Source organism: Phocoena sinus, chromosome 4 (assembly GCF_008692025.1).
Source record: "Phocoena sinus isolate mPhoSin1 chromosome 4, mPhoSin1.pri, whole genome shotgun sequence".
In the NCBI taxonomy this organism is placed as follows: Eukaryota; Metazoa; Chordata; class Mammalia; order Artiodactyla; family Phocoenidae; genus Phocoena; species Phocoena sinus.
Genome location: NC_045766.1, coordinates 34,419,203 through 34,437,327, shown reverse-complemented (window position 1 = coordinate 34,437,327; position 18,125 = coordinate 34,419,203). Strand labels below are relative to the sequence as shown.

General features: G+C 36.7%; 1 protein-coding gene across 1 annotated transcript in view; it reads right to left on the bottom strand.

Moving 5' to 3' along the window:
• Positions 1-12,068, bottom strand: part of MME (membrane metalloendopeptidase) — a 272,928-nt gene extending 260,860 nt beyond the window's left edge. The window contains exon 1 of the mRNA XM_032631059.1: positions 12,051-12,068. The gene's annotated coding sequence lies outside the window, so the exon portion shown is untranslated. The remainder of the gene's footprint in view (positions 1-12,050) is intronic.
• Between the last annotated feature and the right edge of the window lie 6,057 nt (positions 12,069-18,125).

Below are 18,125 nucleotides of genomic sequence, written 5' to 3'. Positions count from 1 at the left end.
TGGTGAAAATGCTTTTTGGTATCCCTTCAACTCAGTGTGGAAAGTGGATATTTTCTTAATTCTAACTTATTATCTGCATACTTGTGATTCTTAATCTTTTCTGGGTTCCTGACTGATTCAGCAATTAAACAAAAGCTAAGGATATTCTTTTCCATTAAAAAAAAACAAAACACATGCACATAAACCATTGCTTAGAGTTTCAGAAGTGTCACAGGAAAAAGCCTCATCTTTCCCTCCCCTGGTAGCATCACCTTCCTAGAAAATTAAATTTTGGTTAATTACCAGGATGGAGAGTCTCCTTACCCTATCACATACTTCTCTATTTATTAGATGTGTTACTTATTAGATCAGTTAAACTGTTGTGCTTAATTACACTTGATCTTTTGTAGATAGAAAGAAAACTCATTAACTTAAACAGTTACCCGTTCATGGCAAAAGGAAGATGTTTGAACTGAATTGGATAATCTCAAACACCACTTGAAAAGTTGACCTGAATTTCAATGATGCATTAGAAATTTCACTGATAAATGTCTGAGACCAAGTAACTGTGAGTTTTCAAACTCAAAATGGGATTAAGTGCGTGACTTGAAGAAGTTTAAATTTACCTTGTGTCAGTCATCCCTTGCTTAGTCTAGACCTGTCCCTGCAAGTTTTATATTCATCCCAGCACTCCCTGGGCTGTGATGCCAAATCCCAGAATTGAGGAGCTGTCAACTTGACAAGATATTGGTGATTTTTCTCCCCTCTATCAAATGGAGTAGTTCCCAAAGGTTATAGTACTTGGAACATAATTATGAAGCCTGACTTCTCTACACAGAATCATGGCCTTACTAAATCGCTACCAGTGTGGTGGTCTATGGCTACTTTCTGATACTGGGGGAAACCAGCCTTGTTTCTGGTTTTTCTCACTGCATCCCAGGAGGATCAGCTGCACCTGCACCTGGCACATGAACTTTCTTTGTTCCATACCCTCTACTCTTAGTCCCTCATATTTGGGTGACCTCTAGCTATTAGGGGATCCATTCTCCTGTAACTTGGTAATTGGGAACAGCCAGGTCTTCCTCAATAAGAGTTTGGAGGAGGGGGAATCATTACCCTTGTCTTTACGATTCTCTCATTCCCACCTATCTTTCTATGCCTCAGTTTCCTCTTCTACAAAATTGGGAGAACAATAGGATTATTAGTGAAGACTAAATGAGTTAATGCATATGAAGAATGTAGAACAGCGTATGGCACTATGGAAAAGTTGTGGTGGTTGTTACTAAGAGTACTGTTAGTATTATTACTGCCCAGGCTGGAGTTCAGTCAAGAATGGCATGTGGCCAGTTCCCAGCCACAGTTAATGGTAGCTTCCAGTTAAGAGAGGGAAATGTCTCTTCCAGTTAAGAGAGCTCCTTCCAGTTTGAGAGGGAAAATTCAAATGAATACATTCAGTAATTTTTGTGATATCCACTATGTGCCAGAAACAGTGTCATCTGCTGAAAACTTCATATGACCTAATAAAGTCAGAGGAGCTGTGTTCAAACGATAACTAAAAGTGTCACAAAGATAAACCTTGAATTTAATGTAAAGCATGCCTAGACACTTGGTCAGTGGCATGAATGGCATTTCCTTGTCTACCTTGGCTGAAGCAAGGGTCCCCTTCCCAACTGAATTCCTGCCCTTTTAATTCCTGACAACACTTACACTTTGTTCTCTTTACTTGAAGAGAGCACATTTTCTACACGGTTTCATCTTATTTCTTCTCTGGGCTTCCTACAGACAACCACAGTGCTTTACTTGTTTAGATCAGTTTAATCATTTCCCAGGTATGGTGAACAGTTTTGCTATGCTCTTCTTATCCTGTTTATCATGGTCCTTGACATCTGTTGGTTCTCTAAGTTGACTCAGCCTAATGGATTTGTTTGGCGTTTAAATTGTGTCAGGTATAGAAGTAAAAAGGTGAATACTAAGCTGTTTTTTCCGTTGAGGAGCCTTATAGTTCCATGTGGAGGAGACATACCCGAGTAGGGCATCTCAATGTGTTATGGCGAGTCTGAGTGCACAGGATACTTTGGCACCCATCCATGTTACAGCTTCCTTTCCATTCCCCATTTCTTATCACAACATGTACCACCCATTATGTGAAAACCTGGTGTTCTTGACTCACAATCTGTAGGCGTTACACTCTGAGTTTTTTCCAGTACTGGTAATGGGTTGTACTGAATCATTTATTTACATTTCCTTGGCCAGCTTATTTTGACATATGACATATATTTACTGATGGAGGAAACACACACAGTTTGTGAGTGCAGTGTAATGTTTTTCCTCTGGAAATAGAAGTGAGAGAGACAGCATTTAAGTTTTACTGGCTGAAGAGCTACCTTGGTGTTTTTAAATGGGTCCAAAGTAGTACATGCTTCATTATCCCTTCTGTGTGTATATGCACGTGTAGACGTACATGCTGTGAAGGACGGGAAGAATGTAGGAACATCTATACAACGTATAATTTGAAAAATATTTAAAGCAAAGGAAAACAAGTGGCACATCACTAATTTGGACCCTTTTACCTGATTATTGCCAAATTTATTTGTCTGGACTAAGCATCTATACCTTCATCAATCCTTAGTGCTTGCTATGAAATAATATCTTGTTGTATGCATTTTTTTAATCAGATTGGATCTCGGTTCAGTCAATATTTACTATACTGTAGGACTTGCTTTCACTTTACTGATTTTGCATTGCTCATCTAGTTCTAGAATAAGATTTCCTTATAGTTATAGTGCCTGCAATTCTGGTTATTTCCACAAGGTGAGTAGGGATATCTAGTTGTGACTTTGTGGGACCACAGATTAGATCTGCCCATGTTAGGATACATACAGTAACATATAGGCACATGATTCAATTTCTGACATGATGCTTTAGCCAAAAGATAACTTTCTTAGTTTTTCTCCCACCTCTCTGAGTGCTGCTTTTGGCATGGTTTCATAGCCTTTGGTCCCTCTGCTGGCATCTCCAGTGTTCCCCAGGATTCTCTCCTTGGCCCATTTCTATCTATCTTTTTTCTTACATATGCTCTCTTGGTCATCTCGTTCACTCTCATGACTTTTAAGTAACACCCATAAGATAATGAACCCCTGATCTTTATCTCCAGGCTGGATCTTTTGGGCTTCCTAAAGGAATCACCAGGAGTTCCCACTGGTACTACAAGCCCTACCTGACTCTATGGAAACCCATCTCTTGTTCCTCCTCCCCGTCACCCTCATGATGAAGCATCATTCCTCTAGACAGAAGCCAAAGTCACCCTTGACGCCCTTGATGCTCTTTCTCCTCTACCTTCCACATGAAGTCCTATCATTCAACCCCAGTGGACCTTCTCTGTTACTTCTGCTTCCCTGACACTACTTTAATCAAAGTCTTTCTTATTCCTTATCTGCATGATTGACAGAGCCTCTGTCTTTAATCTCTTTCTTCTACCACCCACATTGTTATGAGTGCCATCTCTCAAAAGCACACATCCTTCAACGTGACTCACCCCCCATGGCCTGCAGGATAAGGTTCTAACTCTTCAGCAAGACCTACAAAGCCCTCTTTCATATTTGGCTGAGCAAGCAGCCTCATCTCCTCCTGGCTCAGGTCTCCTCACAATGCTCCAGATGGCCTCTGCCCTTTGATTCTTTTGTGTTTTGTTCATGCTGTTTATTCTGTGTGGATTGTCCTCTGTCTTCCTTCTTCTCTGCCTAGAAAACTCTTCCTCATTTTTCAAGGCCCGTCTCAGATCTCCTCTGCTTGAGATGCCTTCTCCACCCTTCGTACTCAGTATGGGCTGCTCCCTGCACTGTGCTTCCACAGTACTCTCTACTTACCAAGCACATGTTCAACATCCAGAACTCAGTACTATAATAATTTATTTCTTTTTTTTTTAAATCCACAAAAGTTTGAGCTCCGGTTGGATAGGAAACTTCAAGTCATCCAATGTTTTTCTACTACTCTATCATATCTACTACCATATCATACAGTGCCTATCATGTAGAAGACCCCCTCAACTATGAACCAAGTAAGTAAACTTTATAGTAATAGTTAAAGAAATATCAAGTCTTTCAACTTTCTTTCATGTATTAGCTTTTAGTATTGCAAAGTATTAGAATTTGATATGTTTATAGGTTCCTGGTGGCTTGGGGTATCCACATTTTAAGCACTTTTGAGTTTAATAGCCTGTCTTTCTCTAAACTAGACCCATTAGTGAGATACTGCTGTGTGCCTCCTTAGTGTTCCCACCTCTGAAATGCACTAGCTATGCAATCTTAATTGGAAAAATTGGGGGGCAGAAGTGGCTTTTTGTTGCTCTAACTTTATTTTAATCTAAGGAATGACTTTGAATCACATTCACCTGGCTTAGTGGTTGCCACATCCTTATTTATTTTGTGACCCAAATTCATAAATGAAGATCAGGACACCTAATTTTTCTCAAATCATCCTAAACTGTCATGGTCTTCCTTTTCCAGTCAGAACCAGATTTTCCTCGCAAGTTGTGATTCTCACTCCACCAACTCCACCCTCCTGATGGAAATTTCATATACATTGAAGGGGCTTCATGTGTTCTGTTATCATTTTTAAAGCTAGGTTTTGTCAGATACATGCCTTCTGTTCATAAAGAAGCATTGCTACTTTCTTCTGAATGTAATAGGGTGGGGGGCAGAATATCCTTCTAAACAGAAATGTAAGGCAATTTTTTTTAACATATGCTCATAAGGAATGTAGTCCCAAAAGATATTTCCTTCTGTGGTACATCAAACTCTAATTCATGAATTTTAAAAATTATTCCTTCCTGCTGTGGACATGAATTTCTAAAGTGTGTGTGTGTGTGTGTGTGTGTGTGTGTAGACACTCATTACTGAAAGAACAGGGAATAGAACAAATCATGGCCAAAAATTCCTTTGAATAATAATTTATATAACAATGTCTCCTTTCTTTCCCCAATCTGGCTTCCTTATTATTTTAATTGTTTCTGCCTTTACTACTAATGCATGAATCTGTCTTTGCTAAATCATCTTTTTATACAGAAAGTAAAAGCTGTGAAATACAAACACACTTTCAAGTTAATAATAGTAACCTAATATTTATTGAACACTTACCATGAACCAGGCACACTAATAAGCACTTTACATAGATTGTCTCATTTTGGTTATGAATTATAATCAAAATGGAAATACTAAATGAAATACTTAAAAGCAAAGTAGAAGCAATACTTTTATAAAACATAGAAACACCTGAATAATTTCTTTTGCCCTTATATAAGCACAGCCCTCAGTCTGCTTTTGATCCTCAGCTGCCACAGACAAATTAATCACACTCTCTCTTCTTGCTTTCATTTTAGTCAGAGAGCATTAAAGAAATATATAGTATTTCTGGGATACCAGTCCACAATCAGGCATTCTTAGTGTTATCAGTGGGCTACATGCACTCAGGGGAATTGTGAACAGTTAGAGGAAACTAGACCTAGAGAAACAAGGACTCATTTACCCATCCTACTTGTCAACTATTTTAACCCTGTAAACCAGGCAGTATTTTATTAGTATGTCTCTGTTTTAGTCAGTCTAGAGTATCAAGTCCACTATTGTTAACTGTTCAGTAGTAAACAATAGCAAAGAAGAAATGAAGAGATGCAAAAATGTTTCCTCTCAAAGAATTTGAGAAATTGAAGTGATCTTACCCTTCTGAGGCAAAAGTGATTTTACAGAGTTGAAAGTCCAGAAACTTTTAACATCCTGTAGAGTCGCACAACCAGTGAGCAACAGGTGAGAATGGAACCTGTGTCTTCTGTCTCCTGTGCAACTGTCTTTTGACCACAGAGAATACCTTTTCCTAGAATTTATCCCTTTCCATTTTATTTCCTTATCCACTGATTTTATATATTTTTGCAACAACATGATACCTTTTTTTATTTTCTTTCTTCTATTTCAAATTTGTTTTGCTGGTTTCTCTATACCCTCTTGCCTTTTCTTTCTTTTCTTGGTTTAATAAAGGTTCTATTTCCCCTGCAGAATTTCTTTACTTTCAGTATTGCAATATTTTTGAATTACTTCTTACTTTTTCTATTTCCACTCAGAGCCTCTGAAAGGGGTTTAGAAATTTTATGTCTTTTTTTTAAAAAAATTATTTAATTAATTTATTTTTGGCTGAGTTGGGTCTTTGTTGCTGTGTGCGGGCTTTCTCTAGCTGCGGCGAGCAGGGTCTACTCTTTGTTGTGGTGCACGGGCTTCTCATTGTGGTGGCTTCTCTTGTTGCGGAGCAGGGGCTCTAGGCACGTGGGCTTCAATAGTTGCAGCACACAGGCTCAGTAGTTGTGGCATATGGGCTCAGTGGTTGTGGCTTGTGGGCTCTAGAGCGCAGGCTCAGTAGTTGTGGTGCACGGGCTTAGTTGCTCCGCAGCATGTGGGATCTTCCCGGACCAGGGCTCGAACCTGTGTTCCCTGCATTGGCAGGCGGATTCTTAACCACTGTGCCACCAGGGAAGCCCAGGGGTTTAGAAATTTTAAAATGCAATGTCAGTTCTCCAAATCAAATCAGCCAAAATAACAACAACCAAAAGCCAACAAAGAAGAAAAATGCTATTTAGCCAAGTATGTTCATCTTAGGTTTGAATTTGCCTTTTTTTTTCCTGTGCTACAGCTGCTGCTGCTGCTGAATCCTGTATGTTGAAATTTGTACGTTTTTCATTTTGGAAGATAGTAATAAGTCTGAGAGTAGAATAGTTATTCCAACAAAAATGTTTTTCAGAAGTATGTATGTGCATAGGAGAGAAAATAACTATGATATTATTGGTTATTTATTGCTTTTCTTTGTTTTTTAAATAAGTTTGTTTATTTATTTATTTTGGCTGCGTTGGGTCTTTGTTGCTGCACGCGGGCTTTCTCTAGTTGCAGCGAGCAGGGGCTACTCTTTGTTGCTGTGCGCGGGCTTCTCTTGTTGAAGAGCACAGGCTCTAGGTGCACAGGCTTCAGTAGTTGTGGCATGCGAGCTCAGTAGTTGTGGCTCACAGGCTCTAGAGTGCAGGCTCAGTAGTTGTGGTGCACAGGCTTAGTTGCTCCACGGCATGTGGGATCTTCCCAGACCAGGGCTCAAACCCGTGTTTTTTGCAGGGGAGTCCTATTTATTGCTTTTAATTCATAACTTAGCAGTCAGCTACTACACAATCTTGTATTTAATCTCTGGTTATTCTATGTTGGTTCTGTATTTTCCAACTAGAATGCAATGAGGCACTACTGTGATTAGTTTATACGCTAATTTAAAATTTTAAATGGTATTAGATAGACATTTCTCCAAAGAAGACATACAGATGGCCAATAGGCACATGAAAAGATGTTCAACATTGCTAATTATTAGAGAAGTACAAATCAAAACTACATGAAGTATCACCTCATACCACTCAGAATGGCCATCATCAAAAAGTCTACAAATAATAAATGCTGGAGAGGGTGTGGAGAAATGGGAAGCCTCCTACGCTGTTGGTGGGAATGTAAATTGGGGCAGCCACTATCGAAAAGAGTATGGAGGTTCCTTAAAAAACTGAAAATAGAGTTACCATATGATCCAACAATCCCACTCCTGAGCATATATCCAGAGAAAACTCTAATTTGAAAAGATACATGCACCCCAATATTCATAGCAGCACTACTTATAATAGCCTAGACATGGAAGTAACATTTAGCTCCATTGACAGATGAATGGATAAAGAAGCTGTGGTACATATATTCAATTGAATATTACTCAGCCATAAAAAAGAATGAAATAATGCCATTTGCAACAACATGGATGGACCTAGAGATGATCATACTAAGTGAGGTAAGTCAGAGAAAGACAAATGTATTGTCACTTATATGCAGAATCTAAATTATGATACAAATGAACTTATTTACAAAATAGAAACAGACTCACAGACATAGAAAATGTATTTACGGTTACCAAAGGAGAAGGGGGTGAGGGATAAATTAGGAGTTTGAGATAGCAGATACAGACTACTCTATATAAAATAGATTATCAACAAGGTCCTACTGTATAGCACAGGGAACTATCTTCCACATCTTATAACAGCCTATAACGGAGAAGAATATGAAAAAGAATATATCTATATCTACATGTGTATGTATAACTGAATCACTGTGCTGTACACCAGAAACTAACAGAACGTTGTAAATTAAGTATAATTTAAAAAAAATGTACTGGTATTGCATGTATGCATTAATAAAAGACATACATCTACTCAAACAAATTCCATTTCCTGTCTTGTCTGAATCACTTTTCAGGATCAAGTTCAAATAAGAGGGCAATGATTGACCCATATGCCCCTTTGACTGAAGAAATATAAAAAGTTTCCTTGTGCAAGAGCTGAGAAATGGTAAGATTCCCTTTATCTTCCTTTTATTTCCCCATGGTGATCTACTTTAACCTGCATCTGTGACCTTCACACATGAGGCCTGTGATGTAACAGAGAAAGGCAGAGACAGAAGACAGAGGGAGGCTTGGGAGAGAACTGTGATGAACACAGGCACCTCTGCATTTAAGTAACTACCACCATCATTGTTAAAATGCAACGGTTTGTTCAAGCTGCCTTGGGAAAAATTTTTAAAAACACACAAAAACTGAGGCATTTAAAAGCACTTCAGCTGTGTATGCATGTTTGCTTGCTTATTTTGTTTGGCCCAAGGAGGATTAAAGGGACCAAGGCGATGTTCACTCACCCTATTCAACTTTGCCATTTTGCAGCAAAGTGTCATTTCTGATCGCTGGTCTAGTTAAACCTGTGTGCAGATCACATAATTTTTGCCTGGCTTGATTTGAACAACACTTCCCCACATTTCTGGCAGGAGTTATGATCAGAACAGGACATTCATGAGACAGTAGCCTTGGCCCACAACATGCTCAGTGCAGAAAGGAATCCAGGCAGAGGGTTTAGTGAAAATGAAGAAGTGGCTCTAAAAGAAATGGCACATAGTCACCTCTTCTTTGTACTCCTTTGAATGGTGACTTTTATAGGAATTTTATTTTGTTTCCTATCCACCTGCCTTTAATAGTATCTATTCCCTCCCACCCTTAACTGCTCATTCAAATCTGTACTACAGCTGAATCAAAGAAAGAGGATTGAGGCATCTAGCTAGGAAAAGAGAATTTTAAAAGATAAAGTAAATAGAGAACAATACTTTGCAATTCAAGGAAACTTTCCCTGCTACTGTAGTCCACATTGGTTTTGCCCTTCTCTGTCTTCTGTAACATTTTAATCTGCCCCACTGAATAAGTCCTGATTGTCTGCTCTCTTGTATTTATGCCAGCTCAAAAGAGACAATAGTGTATAATCCAATAAGCAATGTTCATGACTATGCTTTGTAAACTATCAAGTATTGTGTAGTGTATTTAAATTTATTTTGTATGTTACTTCTGGTTCTCAATTTATGTCATAATTACTTTAAAAATTCTCTCTTATCTAACATTGTGCTGGACAAAAGGAGGGTCTATATTATTGACTCACTTAATAATCGTTAATTATATTGTAAAAAAAATTATTTTCAACCATTGAAGAGCATTACGACTCAGTGCTAATATTCTTCCAGTATGATTCCATTAAAGCCAGATATACCTTCTGAGAGAAGCATTCAATTTGAAAGGCAAGAGCTCAGTTTGTCTTATTCCTAAATTCATGTTTCTTTTCCCCTTTGAATGAATTAGTTAGATTTTCCCATTTGAAAATGATGATTATTTCTCTGTTGCTAACAGGTTCTAGAGGTACCAAAAGACTTTAATAAAAAGAAAGTAATTTAAAAAATTGACTACAATGACTATTAATAATCCCTGAACAGTAATCTTCTTGAAGACAGAGACTCTCTGATATTATCTTTGAATTGTTTTTGGAACCTGGAAAACTATATTATAGAGGCAGGCTTAATTAAGGTATGCTGCATAAATGAATAGAAGTCTGATAGTAGGGGAGCGCATCTGTGACCAGCAGATCTTGGCTGTAACTATTGCTACCAAAAGAGAATTAACAGCATGAAAGGTATCTGGTTATCAAATGAGAAATAGCATGAAAATGTCTTTTAATTTAGAAGTCAGACTCCTGGGCTAATAATCATGGAGCATAAATTTGTCTATAACAAAAGAACATTTCCTATGAAAATGACTTGTTAACCTTCATTCTGTGATGGAGGTTTTATATTGTATAATACTTAGGTTTGTTCTGATAAGGACATCTAGTTGGAATTGCTACCTTATTGATATGCTGTCTTAATAATGGAAGTGAGCCTAAATTAACTGGGAAAGATAAAGCATGTACAAAATAGAGAAGGAAGAAATATCAATGATAGCAGGAAAAATCTGTAACCCTTAGATAAAGGATTTCTTGATACTAAACTCTAAAAAAATACTTGAAAGTAAACACACTTTTATAGGGCAACACTCCATCCATTATCTTTCTCTCTCCTTTGCTTAATCCAGCTCCTCTTCCTGCTCTGTAACTGTCTCCCAAGATTTGCTTCTCCTCCCTTAATTTGCTCTATTTATCCCATTTCTCATTGAAGCCAGCCCTGGAGTTTGAGTGCAAGTACATATTCGCAGCTGCATGCAGGCAATTTCTGTTTTAACATCCTATTTTCATCTCAAACCCAAGAACAGAAAATCTGAACGTATTCTTTCAAAATAACTGTTGTACTTACCTTACTTATTTGTCTCTTTATTTAGTGACCTATTAGGGGAACTTGGTCTCATTCTTCTTCTTTTATTTGCTATAGCTAAATTCTCTCCAAAACATTTATTCTTTCAAAAACATGTGGGAAATTCGTAGGCATAAAGTCACATTTACAAGAGTTCCCCTCTCTGATAGCAGTAAAGCTAACCAAAAGAACTAAAATAAAAAAAAAAATTCAAGTAAAACAATTTGTGCTGACCTTTAGAAAGGTCTTAACCTCATAATACAAATCCAACTATCATCAAGATGTAAGTTCAGTCTGTTTTATACAGGACACTAGTTTCTCAACACAGTACAATAAGTGACACTTAAGTGAAAGAAAAAAAAAAGTGGAAACAAGCAAACATGTGAATATGTAGGCCTTTAATTATATCCACTATCTAGAGAGGTATAGTCTATAACCATGAATGGCTGGTGGAAAAGAATAGAAATATTCTGTCTTGAGTCAATTTCTCAAGTGCAGCTCAGCCAGAATCTGAGAAAGCTCTAAGCTAAGCAGCTTCTTACTTGGGAGGGGTACGATCTAAAAACAGGTCCACTGTGAAACAAACTTCAGGCAACAAATGACCAAATACTCAAGGGCTAAAAACAAGCATAGAATGTCAGTCTGGTTGACTTTTCATCCAGGGGTGGACATAATGAAGCAGAAGAACAAACCAGTTCCCAGCAATATCATCTGTATTGTTGTGGTACGAATCAGGCCCTCGATCAGGCTTGCTAGATGTGGAGCCTGGACTTCCAACAAATTTTGAGAGAAACAGCAATAGAAACATCTTTGATCACAGTGCCTATGTCCCCACTTCCCTTCCTTTGGTCCGCAGGAAAATGCAAGAGACCTTACACCAGCAAATTTCAATCTTGTTTGTGAAGAGGAAGGTCTGAAGGGTGTCAAGGAGATGTCTCCCACCCTCTATTAGGGAAAATAGCAGAACATGTAGATATGCCCCCAGTCAAAGGTAAGGAAGTTGCACAAGGGGAAGGATCATATTGATTTTGTTCATCATTCTATGGCCAATACCTCTGGTAGCACCTGGCATAAAGGGGGCTCCTTAAAGATTTGATAAACAAATTATTATTGCAGAAGATAGGAGTATGGATTTTGAAGTTAGAGAGATGGTTAAGAGGACTAATTCTGCAACTTCTTAGCTTTGTGCCCTTGGACAAATTCTATAACGCTTTGTACCCTCATATGTACAATTCAGGTAATAGTAATATTTTGTTTTGGGGATTAAAAGATAAAATATATTTTAGATATTCAGCACATGACTCTGCTGGTTATTCTCCCTTTGGTCCTCCAGATTAGTTCTCCAGTAATGTCATTTTCTCCTCTTACCTCTTTAGGCCCAGGAAGCAGTAAGGATTTCCCATTGTTGCTGGTCTCTGGGCTCCTCAGCATCCTTTATCAGTTTCCTTAATCCCGACCACAGTTCTGTAAGGACTACTTAGGTGAATGTTTCTTCAATCTTCTGAACTGGATTTTGTTTTCTGATAGGAATTTGAGTGATACAGGGCCTGAAAGCAAGAATAATTAAACAGGATTAACTTTTGGTGTTGGTGTTGGTAGGTGTAGTTGTATTGGTAGTAGTCAAAGCAGTAATATAGTAGTACAGTAAGGAGAGTGGCAACTGTTATTATTACTGTTATGAGCAGATCAAAATATAAAAGAAAATCTGCTAAAGCAAAAAAAAGTTCCTAAAATGAATACAGTATTCCCTAAGATGGGAGACAAGTTTAGAATATAACAAGAAAATTAAAGATGATGTGGAACTTTTTGATACAAAGTGTTTTTAAAATTTGATATAAAATGATTCATCAACTAAATACAATACTAAGAAGAGAAATAGTGAAGAAAATTAATGTTGTTCCAAAACAAAAGAATTAATTTTAAACAAGGACACATCTAGAAAATAGAATCAGTAACTAACTTGAGAACCTAATTTTAAAAATACCAAGAAAAACTGAAGATGACACAAACAGCTGGAAAGATATACTGTGTTCTTGGATTGGAAGAATCAGTATTGTTAAAATGACCATACTACCCTCGGCAATCTACAGATTCACTGCAATCCCCGTCAAATTACCAATTTCATCTTTCACAGAACTATAACAAAAATGTTTAACATTTGTATGGAAACACAAAAGACCCCAAATAGCCAGAACAATCTTGAGAAAGAAAAATGGAGCTGGAGGAATCATGCTCTCTCACTTCAGACTGTTCTACAAAGCTTTAGTAACAAAACAATAGGGTACTGGCACATAAACAGATACATAGATCAGTGGAACAGGATAGAAAGCCCAGAAATAAATCTACACACTTATGATCAATTAATCTATGACAAAGGAGGTAAGACTATACAATGAGAAAAGACAGTCTCTTCAATAAGTGGTGCTGGGAAAACTAGACAGCTACATGTAAAAGAATGTGATTAGAACATTCTCTAATGTCATATACAAAAATAAACTCAAAATGGATTAAAGACCTAAATGTAAGGCTGGATACTATAAAACTCCTAGAGGAAAACATAGGCAGAACACTCTTTGGCATAAATCACAGCAATATTTTTTTGGATCTGTCTCCTAGAGTAATGGAAATAAAAACAAAAATAAACAAATGGGACCTAATGAAACTTAAAAGCTTTTGCATAGCAAAGGAGCCCATAAACAAAATGAAAAGACAACCCACAGAATGGGAGAAAATATTTGCAAATAATGCGACTGACAAGGGATTAATCTCTAAAATAGACAAGCAGCTCATACAGCTTAATATAAAAAAAAACTCAATCAAAAAATGGGCAGAAGATCTAAACAGGAATTTCTCCAAAGAAGACATACAGATGGCCAATAGGCACATGAAAAAGTGCTCAACATCGCTAATTATTAGAGAAATACAAATAAAAACTACTATGAGGTATCACCTCACACCAGTCAGAATGGCCATCATCAAAAACTCTACAAACAATAAATGCTGGAGAGGGTGTGGAGAAAAGGGAACCCTCTTGCATTGTTGATGAGAACGTAAATTGATACAGCCACTATGGAGAACAGTATGGAGGTTCCTTAAAAAACTACAAATAGAACTACCATACAACCCAGCAATCCCACTACTGGGCATATACCCTGAGAAAACCATAATTCAAAAAGAGTCATGTACCACCATGTTCATTGCAGCTCTATTTACAATAGCCAGGACATGGAAGCAACTTAAGCATCCATCGACAGATGAATGGATAAAGAAGGTATGGTACATATATACAATGGAATATTACTCAGCCATTAAAAATAAACGAAATTTAGTTATTTGTAGTGAGGTGGATGGACCTAGAGTCTGTCATACAGAGTGAAGTAAGTCAGAAAGAGGAAAACAAATACCGTATGCTAACACATATATATGGAATCTAAAAAATAATAATAATAATAAAATAAATGGTTTTGAAGAACCTAGGGGCAGGACAGGAATAAAGATGCAGATGTAGAGAATGGACTTGAGGACATGGGGAGGGGGAAGGGTAAGCTGGGACGAAGTGAGAGAGTAGCATTGACATATACACACTACCAAATGTAAAACAGATAGCTAGTGGGAAGCAGCCACATAGCACAGGGAGATCAGCTCAGTGCTTTGTGACTACCTAGAGGGGTGGGATAGGGAGGCTGGGAGGGAGACGCAAGAGGGAGGGGATATGGGGATATATGTATATGTATAGCTGATTCACTTTGTTATAAAGCAGAAACTAACACACCATTGTAAAGCAATTATACTCCAATAAAGATGTTAAAAAAAAAATCTAGGTGCTGAGAAAAAAAAATTCAAGCCATAAATAACTTCTAAGTGATTTAAACTATTCCAGAGCATAAAGAATGAAAGCAATCTCCATGTTTTAAATGAAGTCAGCAAAACTCAGAAACAATATTTATCAATATAAACAAGAAAAGGTAAAATTTCTGTCCAACCCCACTTATAAATATTCATATAAGTATCCTAAATAAAATGTTACTAATTAGAACCCAGGAAAACATGGAAAGCCTTATAAATCCATGATCAACACAGACTCATTCCAAGAATGCTAGGCGATTCATTATTAGAAAATCTATTGCTATAAATGACCATTATTATAATGAGCAAAGGAGGAAATATTATTGTTCCCAAGAAGTATTTGGTAAAACTCACCATTCATTTCTGATTTTTTAATAAAAGGATTACATGGGTTGTACCTGACACACACGCACGCACGCACGCACACACACACACACACACACACAGTCATGGTATATATTCTATTCGTAAAACTAGGAGTCTGTGTTGGGCTTAACTGTGTAACCAAGAAGGCTAATTCTGGAAAACACGGTCAAATAAACTTAGGAATTTCTCCATTAAAAATGTCCTTAGGGCTTCCCTGGTGGCGCAGTGGTTGAGAGTCCGCCTGCCGATGCAGGGGACACGGGTTCGTGCCCCGGTCCGGGAAGATCCCACATGCCGCGGAGCGGCTGGGCCCGTGAGCCATGGCCGCTGAGCCTGCGCGTCCGGAGCCTGTGCTCCGCAACGGGAGAGGCCACAACAGTGAGAGGCCCGCGTACCGCAAAAAAAAAAAAAAAAAAATGTCCTTAAAAGTTCATGAAATGTAAAAGACATCATAAAAGCTCTGAGACACTGTATAAAAGAAACTTGTTTAAATTATTTAATGGATAAACTGCCGAATCTGAGACCTTCTTTCTCAGCTCCCCTGTTATCACGGCCTGGATGACTTTCTTCTCTCATTATCAGTTTTGTATTTCTGTACTAAAAAAGTTCCATACAAATCAAGAACATGATTGTCATGCTAGCCATTGCAATTAGATAATAGGATAAAATATAATATCTTGCTATTAAAGAGGTGAAATTGTTATTTTTATGGCTAATATAATCATCTGGGTGGAATTTTCAAGAAAACATTTAAAAATATAAGGTAAAGTAAGAGTTTATAAAGGTGGCCAATAACAAAGTTAACATGTGAAAATACAGTTTTTTAATAAACAATAATTCATTAGAAAATATAATACAAGGATATAATTTATAATATTAATAATCCAAAATATTAAATTATCTAAATAATAATAGAAATATGTAGAGCTAGTATGAGGAAAACTCTGAAACGATCAAGGACCATAAAAGACTTAAATAAATAAAAAGACAGTTCTTAGTCTTCAGCTAATGCTAAATATTTTTAAAATATCACTTCTTCCTAAGAGGATTTATAAATGTATTAAATCCCAATTAAAACCCCAATTGGATTTTTTCTTAATTTGATAAAAATGATTCTAAATTTTAACTGGAAGTATAAATGTGGGAAAACATCCAGGGAATTCTGAAGAAAAAGAGAAGTAAAGAGGTATATGCTTTCGTATAGAAAAATATATTACAAAACAGCATTTATAAAAATAACTCTATGGTGTAGAAATAGACTAACATTAATGGAAACAACCAGAGAAACAATGAAATAAACTCATATGTGTGAGAATTTAATGTGATAAATATGACATTTAAAGTGATGTGGGGCTTCCCTGGTGGCGCAGTGGTTGGGAGTCCGCCTGCCGATGCAGGGGACACGGGTTCGTGCCCCTGTCTGGGAGGATCCCACATGCCGTGGAGTGGCTGGGACCGTGAGCCATGGCCGCTGAGCCTGCGCATCCGGAGCCTGTGCTCCGCATCGGGAGAGGCCGCCGCAGTGAGAGGCCCGCGTACCGCAAAAAGAAAAAAAATAAATAATAAAGTGATGTGGAGGGGAAAAGATTCATTATGCAAAAAAGATAGTGATATGATAACTGAGTAGCCATTTAGAAAAAGAAAACATCCAAAACAAATTCTGGGTTCACCAAATGTTTGAGGAAAATTAAATCCTAAAACAATAATGTATAAGTCAAGATTTGTACAATATCTTATTGAGGAAGTTCTTTATAAGTTTCCAAGCATAGTGTACCAAAAAAAAAAAAAAGAGAGAAAGAAAAAGAAGAAAGAAAGGATGAATAGATCTTGACCAAATAAGAATGGAGAGCTTTTGACCTGCAGAAATACAATAAGTGAGTTTGAAGATAACCTCAGGAACTAGTAAAAATATCTGTAACACATATGACATATAGAGTTAATTTCTCTAATTTTAATAAATAGATTAAAAATAAATTAAAAATAACCGACCATGATAGGAAGAAGGGCAAAAGAGTTGAAAGGCATTTCAGAAAGGAAAAGTGTAAATGTCCAATGAAGATTTGAAAGGATATTCCATCTCAAAGAAAGAAACTATCAAGGAGTATTTTGAAGAGCGAAACACATGACAAAACTCAATATTTATAAGCTTTTGGAAACCTAGGGACACTCTTAGTTAAAATATACATTTGAGCAACTTTTCTAACAGCATTTAAAATATTCATGAAAATGTAAAACACAACTTTTTTAGTCTAGTGGTCCAACTACTATGGATAAAACCAAGAAAATAATACTGTAAGTACCTCAACACTCAAATGAGGAGTGCATGGTTTATTTTGGTGTGCTCTGTCAGTTTTGACATTGGTGTTCTGATATTTTCAACCAATGAACTCAAGATTCTCTTCTTTGTGTTCTGAAACATTTTAATAAAAAGTAGAAACAACTGAAATGTTTATCAAGAGAAGCAAATGAAAGCTACACCATCATTAAAATTGATGATGTAAATCTTTACTGACATTGTTGAATTTAAAAAGGTTAGAAAAACATCCCTAATAATCCAACTACAAATTTTAGATTTGTAAAAATTCGCTTTTAAACCTTTGAATTCCTTAATCAGGTCTCTGGGGAACAGCAGGTACTCAATAAATGTTGAACAATTAATTAATTAATTAATTCTATAAAGTAGGCTTCAGGTTCAAAGTCAAGGTTTTTTTTAAGTTTAATGTTAAAATAATATTATTGTAGCTCACATTTATAAACATAAAAATGTCCATTGAAAATTAGAGTGAACATTGGATTTGTTCCCTTTCCTGCTTTACTACTGAAGAGACTACTGGAAATAAAAATCACCATTAATCATCTCATTGAATTTAATTGAAATAATGTAAATTAAAGTACATTGTAAACTGTTATGGTATATACAAATAAAGTATTGTCACTAGCCATCTGTTCTACCATACGATGTTATAGTTTTGATTATGCAAATAAAATTTTACTATGGAAAAATAAAAGAAAAACAGCACATACAATGCATTTACATAAAACTGCATATACTCCTTTATGTGTGAGCATGTACATATCCATGAAAAAAAAATGTCAGGAAGCACGTTCATCTAATGGTTTGCAGGTTTTTGCCCTGAACTTTGGAACTTGGAGTGATTTTATTTATTTTTACAAAAACTCTGTATTACTTTTATGATTAGCAAAATAGTGAAGTGTTTAAGCTTAGGGGAA